Source organism: Mustela nigripes, chromosome 6 (assembly GCF_022355385.1).
Source record: "Mustela nigripes isolate SB6536 chromosome 6, MUSNIG.SB6536, whole genome shotgun sequence".
NCBI lineage: Eukaryota > Metazoa > Chordata > Mammalia > Carnivora > Mustelidae > Mustela > Mustela nigripes.
The window spans coordinates 121,336,076-121,344,357 of NC_081562.1; positions in this window are offsets into that span (position 1 = coordinate 121,336,076).

Below are 8,282 nucleotides of genomic sequence, written 5' to 3' on the forward strand. Positions count from 1 at the left end.
TCTGTTGGAAAGAATGTTGCATTTGACCTTCTCCCTTGCTGGTGTGTGAGCCTGACAATGTGCGAACCAGCCCCGCGCGGATCAGGAACCACCACACTGAAACTCCGGATCCAGACCTCATTGTTTTATATCTTCTCCAGAAGATTCGAATGCCTGGGGAACATACCACTAAACAGACACGTTCGAAGTGAAGTTCTCCACCACCTCATTGAAACTGATCTTTCCCTATAAAAACAACGGAGCCCCGTGCCATTTCCGCCAAGCAAAATGTGAAACAACACCGTTTGACCTTAGGCTGTGTAAATAACTTTCACAAGCAAAAGCTAAAACATACTGAGTCCATCTAACAAGAAACAGAGTGAAGGACCTCGTAGTGCGAGAGAGGAGTTCAGCAGAATTTTTTAAATCCATTGAAAATGGCCACTGCACTGCTCAGAGATACTGGACTTCTGGGGTGATTAATTTCTGAAGCAAAGTATGGAGGACTGATCCCTAGAGCGAGGAATGTAACTTCATCCTGAACCTAGAGTTTAAAGAACGTTTGTCATCCCTTTCTTCCTACTTACCTGTGCGCTCAGTTTTTGATTTGAGGTACAGGCTTCCCTCCGCCACGTGAAGGCCACGTGTTCCAAGGAATGGCGTAAAACGAAGAAGCAATTACCATTCATTTACACGAAAAAGTTGTTGAGCATTCTCAGACCCCCAAGATAACCTCTTTTGGACTTAACTAATACCTTAGGACACATCTTGCTAGCAGACACACAAAATAAATCAAGGTAAAAGCACAGGTGCTCATGAACACAGGTCAAAGCAGTGGCCACTTGGGCCTGAGGTGCGGAGTGGGGTTCCTGGGGAAGGAGATCGGTGGGACCCGAGTGGCTGCTATTTTCACTTTTCCTCTTTTTTCCTAAAAGCAAAAATCCTCTTTAGATTTCTGTGGTTTCTCAGAAACAGATACTATTGTAGGTCCTCCCTAAGAGCAAAGTGGCCTAACGCACACTTTCCAAAATCAGGAGAAACCACTAGCATCGTTAAATAAGGCTGCTCTCCCCGCAAGGGTGAACGCCACAGTTTTCTTTCATTTCAACTGAATCCAGCTTCTCCCAGTGTGAAGAAACTTTAAGAAAAGGAAATATTCTAATCTTCTTAGATCAAATAGATCTCTTGACAAAATAAAGACTGAATTCTTCTCAGGACATGACACAACTGACACCCAAAGGATTCAGTCCTCTGCAGAATTTCAAGCAGAGCTTCAGGTCAGTGAGTTAAAAAAACAATTTTCAAAACACAATTCCAAAACTACATCCATCTGTCTAAAAAGACCTCACTTCCAAAACCCTGTTGTAAGCTTTTTGTTTCCCTGGATAGGTTTTTCTTTCCATCTGAACTTTTACCTAAAGCAAGGACCAATTTTTACTCACGAGACCATCTCAGGGAAATATTTGAGCCCAGAATGTTTCCTCTTCTCCATTTCCAAACACCCTTACCCACAAAGCAGGATCTTTTTGTTTGTAATAATCACTGCCTGCAGACATCTAACCCTTTTACTTGGAAATGTGTGTTTCTCAGATTAACATCAACTTTATATTCAATTAATTGTTCGAAGTTCACAGACTTTTAAACAGTCATCATCCATTCCTGGGGCCGTGGAGCGGTTTGCGCTCAGCATGTTTCCCCATAAGCTCCTAGAAGGGACTTTTGCTCTTTGTATTTAAGAGGCACATGGGGACCTCAGTGTCCTGAGAGCCTGGGACCATCTGGTATGCGGCTCTCGGCGCCTTCGTCAGACGCGGGCAGAGCCCCAGGGCTCTGTCCTCCACGCACCTGGAGGGTGGCCGTGGGCTCTAACTGGCCATAAGGGAAATCTCTCTGATGGAGGACAGGAAGTCCCTTCCTTGACTTGTGCGGGGACTGGGTCACCTCCCTGCTTCCTTCACTTTGAGGTGGAAACAGCTGAAAAGAAGACCCACCCCCAGGAGTAGCACCCTAATCGGAAAGTAAAGAACAGCTCACTTCCCCCGCCCCAGGTGGGAGCATCTGAAACCTCACGAGGCTCCGAAGTCTCTAGACTCCGCTGGGAAAGGTGAAAGGGGCAGAGACTTGCTGAGCTTGCAGTGGCTCTAACAACCACCATTTTCAGGAGCTGATTCAAATAAAGGGGGAAGCGGCAGAAGAAAATTTCCTTTGGAGCACGCACGAAATTTCAGGAGAAACGAGAAGGTGCCCCGCAGAGCCTGGCTGCGTTCTGATTTATTATACTTTTAAAAAGCCTGTGGCCCTCTTGCTCCAGCCTGCTCCCGAGTGACAAGGGACAGCTGGGACACGCCGTGCTGGGGCCAGCTTTGGAAGAAGGAGGAGCAGCTCCAGGCCAATCACACACGCAGGAAATCATCGCTGTCTGACAGAAAAGATCAAAATGCGTAAGAAAAGACATTTGCAAGGCCCCTGAATTGGAATCATAAGCAACTAGGGGGTGAGGGTCGAGGGGAAGCAACTGTAGGTCGAAAAAAATGAGTGTATTTTGTGAAGAGACTTAAACACTTCTCCAAAAACGAAAAGGAGAGAGAGAGGAAAAGCAAAGTAGGAGCATCAGCGGATTCAGGTGTAAAAAGATGTGAACTGAATCCCCTGGCCTTGCAGAGGCCCTTCTGGGCAGCCGCTCACTCCCACCATGCTGTTTGTCTCTTATTCTGATATCTTCTGGGAGCCAGGCTGATTACCAAATTAACACCAAATTATCAAGTGGAAAACTCTTCTCATGCTTCAGCTCCTATCACCTCCCTGGGGAGGCCCCCTGATCCCTCGCACTCAAGTCTGTCCTTGGCCCTGAGACTTACTAACCTCAAGGCACTTCCTGTGGGACAGCCCGGAGGTCACCATTCCATTTCTGGTCTCCTCCACTGGCCTACAAGCCCCATGGAGGGTGGGCGGGGGGGGGGGGGGGGAATCAGCTCTCATTCACTGTTTCCCCCCCACTACCAGCAGCGTGCCTGACACATTGATTCATTCATTCACTCATTCATTCACTCAACAAACGTTCACCAGGCTCCTCGCAGGGGACAGGATCCATGCCAGCACTGGGGATCCCCGTGTCGCATAGGGCAGAAAAAGGCTTCTTTGTTCCCGAGGTGTTTAAACTCCCTGCTGCGGTTAGTAGAGGGTCTTCAAAATAGCTCTTCATGGCGACTGCTTCATGTGGGGGGAATCTTTGGGGCCAGGTGGGCAGAAATCCCGCTGGGCCAGGCAAGCCTTCAGGAACCGGGGGTCCGGACTGAATGACGGTGGCCCAGGCAGTTGGGAGAAACCCCACTGTGGCCCCACAGTAACTCAGGACAGAAAACGTGTGGAGAGGAGGAAGAAGAAGAAGGTGGTTTCATTAGTTGGAGTTGTTGAATATGCTCTCTTCCTATAAGGCTAAATTTACCAACAAAATTTAGTTATTTTTGTCAACTCTGGAAGGAAGGAGATGTATGTCAACTTTCTTCATGTCACAGGGTTGGAAGAACAGCCATAGACCGTGCCTCCTCCACATTACCCACAAAGGGCTCTAACTCAGGGGTGAGTAAGGCCCCCCGGGAAAGGAGCCTCTTCTCGGGAGGCTAAAGACCGTATCAAGGGTTATGTCGATTTAACTTCCCATTCCGTAATATACCTGGGTTTGTTCTCAAATTTAGAGATTATGATGTTTTAAAACAGCTTATCAATTAATTTCTTTGGCTTCTCCCTCGCCATTTTCTGGAAGATAAAGAAAAAATTCCCAACCCCTCAGGATGCCTCGGGCCACCCGACACATTGCTGCCATCCCCTGGAGAGCCTGCTGTCCAGCAGGAGAGGAGAGGTTCCCGGCCTGTCACCACCCCAACTGCTGCCCCATACCCTAAGTATCAGGTCCACACTCGAGAAGAGTAGTCGATGGGGTCTGGGCCTAAAGAAGGGAGCCAGGAAAGGAAGAGCTAAGAGTCCTGCCCAGGTTCCAGAAGATGCCTGGATTTCCAGATGCTGTTGAAACCCTTCATTACACACCTGCCACCGGGGTGAACCCCTGTACCTCCCTCAGGCCACTTGGGGCCTGGGCTGATTCCTGGTCTCAAAACTACTGCTCCGCCCATCAGATGCACCTCTTTTCTTGCCTGCTTCTGAGGAAATGCCCGGAGCTGCGCATTAGCTGAGGAAACCAAAGGCTCCTCCCCATCTTCCAAGGGCTCTTGGGATGAATTGTCCATAACGCATCAATTTTTCTGTTTTGCATAATCAATGCAGTTTTTCACTTGCTGGGCCAACAAGACAGTCCCAGCCAAATCGGCCATCAACTATTATCTTTTCAGAATAAACTTCAAATAATGAAGTACTCATGCTTTTCTGAAATGGCTCGAAAAGCTTATTTCCAGGGGGAGCCTGGGTGGCTCATTCGTTAAACGTCTGCCTTCAGCTCAGGTTGTGATCCCAGGGTCCTGGGATCAAGCCCCACATCGGGATCCCTGCTCAGCGGGAAGCCTGCTTCTCTCTCTCTCCCACTCCCCCTGCTCGTGTTCCCTCTCTCACTGTGTCTCTCCCTGTCAAATAAATAAATGAAATCTCAGAAAGAAAGAAAGAAAGAAAGAAAGAGAGAGAAAGAAAGAAAAAAGTTTCTTTCCAGGCCAACACTCTGCTTGCTGGCTTTTATTTAGAAACACATTTTTTATACATTCACTTCAATTCTCCAGAATTGAAAGAGTAAATAAAGCAGCGGCCGAGGTTACTGCCCGTCCATCAATCCCGGAGCCCTGATGAAACCCCAGCCATGCAAACACAGCCTTTGTAGGCAGTGGCACTGGCCAGACCCTCTTTCAAAAGGGACCCTTGTTGCCCCTGAGGGTTGAGAGCTGAAAAGGAAGGCTTTTGAAAGCCATCAGAAAGTGAAAAGCAACGTAAGTGCATCCATGTAGCGCAAGAGTGTCAGAATTCATAATTAAGGGTCATAAATCTTTTTGCAACGGAGCAAAAATAAATAAGCTCTTGAGAGCGCAAATCTAAAGGCAGCAAGCATACACACGCTCCAAGTGTCAGCTTTAATTTATTTCTCCTCTTGGAAAGGGGAGACTCTGGAAGCTGGCTGCCAGTCTGGAAGGAGCCTCCTAGACTCTTCTTCTGGCCCAGACAAAGGTTTGAATGTTGTAGGGAGAGATCCAAAGAATAACACAGGAAGCTTTTGACTTCTTACGTTGAAAAGGAGTTCTTTGCGGTGGGGGGGTTCGGGGAGAGAAGAGAACAAATCTCTTCTAGAGTCATCTCTTTTGTATAATATGAAATGCTTGGCACGTTCAAACCATACCAACCAACAAACAGAAGAAAAGTCTGACTTTACCTTATGCTGCTTGACACATCTGGAGGGGGGTTCGGAAAGATATTCACAAACCATTTAACTGCATTGAGAACTTTACTAGAGCAGCAAAGATATGTAGATAAATACATCGAATGCATTCACACAACTCAGTGTCCATAATCATTTCCCTTGTGAATGGAAACAGCATCATTAGAGCATGACAGTTGGAGGGGATCAATAGTAATAGAATTTCCTGAGAGCATCTTGTGGAAAAAGGTCAATGAAAAAGGTACCTGTGGAACTGATTCCTTTGTCTTAGACTCAGCAGCATGAAAATACACTTTCCCCCTCTTTCTGCAGTCTCTCACTTTAAGGCCTTGGCACAGAAATCTTCCAATTAGCAAAATTAGCAAAGTAAAAGAGCTGCTCCAGGAAGGTTCTGGTGCTCTGGGAAGATGTCAGCCACTGCCATCTCCTGACAGTAGGGCCAAGAAATTTAGGATCTGAGTCCACGTAGCATAGACAAGATGTCTGTCAGTTGGTCATACAAGAATCGGGCTGGGTGTTGGTCACCAGACTCCTGGAATCACCCCTGAGCTCCTGTGTTTCCTCAGTCTATAAAGTAGGAAAAGACCTTTGTTTTCCTAGTGAAGCATTTTGACGTTTAAGATAAAACAAGTTAAGAAATGAAGGCTCAAAGAGCACTTTAGGGCATGAAGCACCTTGAGCATGTAAGAAATGTCTTGTTCCCAGACTATGTGAGGCAGCCTAAGGGTGGTGGGGGTTGAGGGGGTAGAGGGCAGAGGGCACAGGAGAGCAGGCTTCTCCAAGTTTCTCTTGAAGGCCAGTATGGGACGCAAGGCCGCGCGTGAAGAGAGGGGCTGATGTACATCTGTGCGTAGCTAGCTGCTCTGGCAGGTCGGGAACTGGGGGTGAGGGGTGCAGGGGCGTCAGGGGTCTTCCCCCGTAGCAGCCTGCCTCTTCCACAGAGGACGCTCAGAAAAAGCCTAACTTGCTAGAATGGCAACCAGACCCATGAATCTTCCGTTGTCAAGAAAAGCTGGAGAAGTTGACTCGCCTTTGGAATAATTCTTTGGGGGAAGAAAACACCCGATCTCTTGCCACTGTCCATCATTTCTGGAGCCGGATCCCATCACCATATTGGAGACAGGTGCCCATAAAGAAGGAGGCACTCGTGACCTCCCAGGACCATGCTAAGGTGTGCTCCCCCACCCCTCCCATATCCCTTCATCATTCCGCGAAACCACCACGGCGGAACAGCGGGCGCCTTGCTGCCGAGTTCTGTGGGTTTCCCCGCGCAGTTTGGCTGACCCCGGCAGGCTCGGCTGATTTTAGCCAGATCTCGTGGTGGGCGGGCGAGGCAGTTGGGGGCCAGCGGGGAGGAGCCACTTCTGCCCCGCCCCCTAGCCCCCAGCAGGTGCACCCGGTTTGGTCACGTGGCCGCCCCCGGGGTTTAAAATGAGAGCCGAAGCCCAGCAAAGCCTTGTTAGGCTTAGATTCATGCGCGGTGCAGTATTCTTCTAGGGCATTCTGTTGGCCGAAACAAATCACGTGGTTGACCCAGAGTTGAGAGGTGGAGAAACAGGCTCCACCCCTTGGCGGGAGGAAATTCTAAACAGCAGGATAAAGGGTGTGGGTCCAGAGGGGAGGTGGTGAATCCAGGCCATTTTTGCCTTCAACCTACCACAGCTTTCCCCTAAAGGCACAAGACAAGCCTCATGTTCCCTGTTGGAGGAGAATGCCCTTTCTACACTTTGAGCCCAGGGGCTCGTCCTGTCCTTACTCAAAGGTAAGAATTTATCAGGTGAGGAATCCTAGAACAGCAAGGCACCTACGGAAAATCACCATTTTTTTTTTTTTTTTTCCTTTTTGAGGCGGGTTTTCTGAGGGGGGTGAGCTTAGCTTCCTGGTGACTAAAAATCTTTTCATTACCTGGGAATGATTGTAGAACCAAAAAAATTATAAATATACCTTTCACTTTAATTTCAGGTTTAAAGTTTGGGGCCTTTCCCCATCTGGCCTTACAGGAAAACCACGTTACCAGAGGAGAGTGGTTTTCTCTCACAACGTCCCTTAACAGAGGGTAAATTTCCAAGGTTCTTGGTATATGGAAGCTGGTTTGTTCCAACTTCATGAGTTCCTGACAGACCTGGTGGGGTTTTACCTATATCCGTGTAATATGAATAATAAAAATCTAAATATAAGTCCATCCTATTAATATGCTTGTTTATCCCTTAGATGTCTGGATCCAATTTGACAGCCTTTGGGATTTCACATAGTAGAACCGTCGCATCCCTGACGTAATAATTTTAGGAGATTGGAGAGCCAGGGCTGGAAATAGTCCCACCCAAACTGGGCGAAATCTGGACTGGGGATGTTACCCATCGCGGCCTGGATCCCGGCCAAAAAAACCAAGCGGCGTCAGAGACCTTGGGGGATGGGAGGTTTACTTCCCACCAGCGGGCCCAGGAGAGCGCAGTCTCTCCCGGGCTGAGCCCCGAGCACAGACGAAGGGGTAGTTTGTACACTTGTTCTTCGTCTCGGCGCCCCTCTTGCGGCTGCGGCCGGCGGGGCAGGGGAAAGCGGGCACGGCCCTGGGCCCGGGACTGGGGTTCCCCTGCGGGATTGTCAGCCACCTCGCAACACAGGTTTGCCCTGTCATCTTCCCCCTTGCTGCCCCCTTAACACCTGGTTGAGTCTCGTGTTTATTATAGCGAGTGAGGAGCATCCGGACTCTGGCCTTGGCACTTTGTGCAGTGATGCAGCTGGTGAGGGCGTTAAGAGTACATGGACCATGGGGCGCCTGGGTGGCTCAGTGGGTTAAGCCGCTGCCTTCGGCTCAGGTCATGATCTCAGAGTCCTGGGATCGAGTCCCGCATCGGGCTCTCTGCTCAGCAGGGAGCCTGCTTCCCCCTCTCTCTCTGCCTGCCTCTCCATCTACTTGTGATTTCTCTCTGTC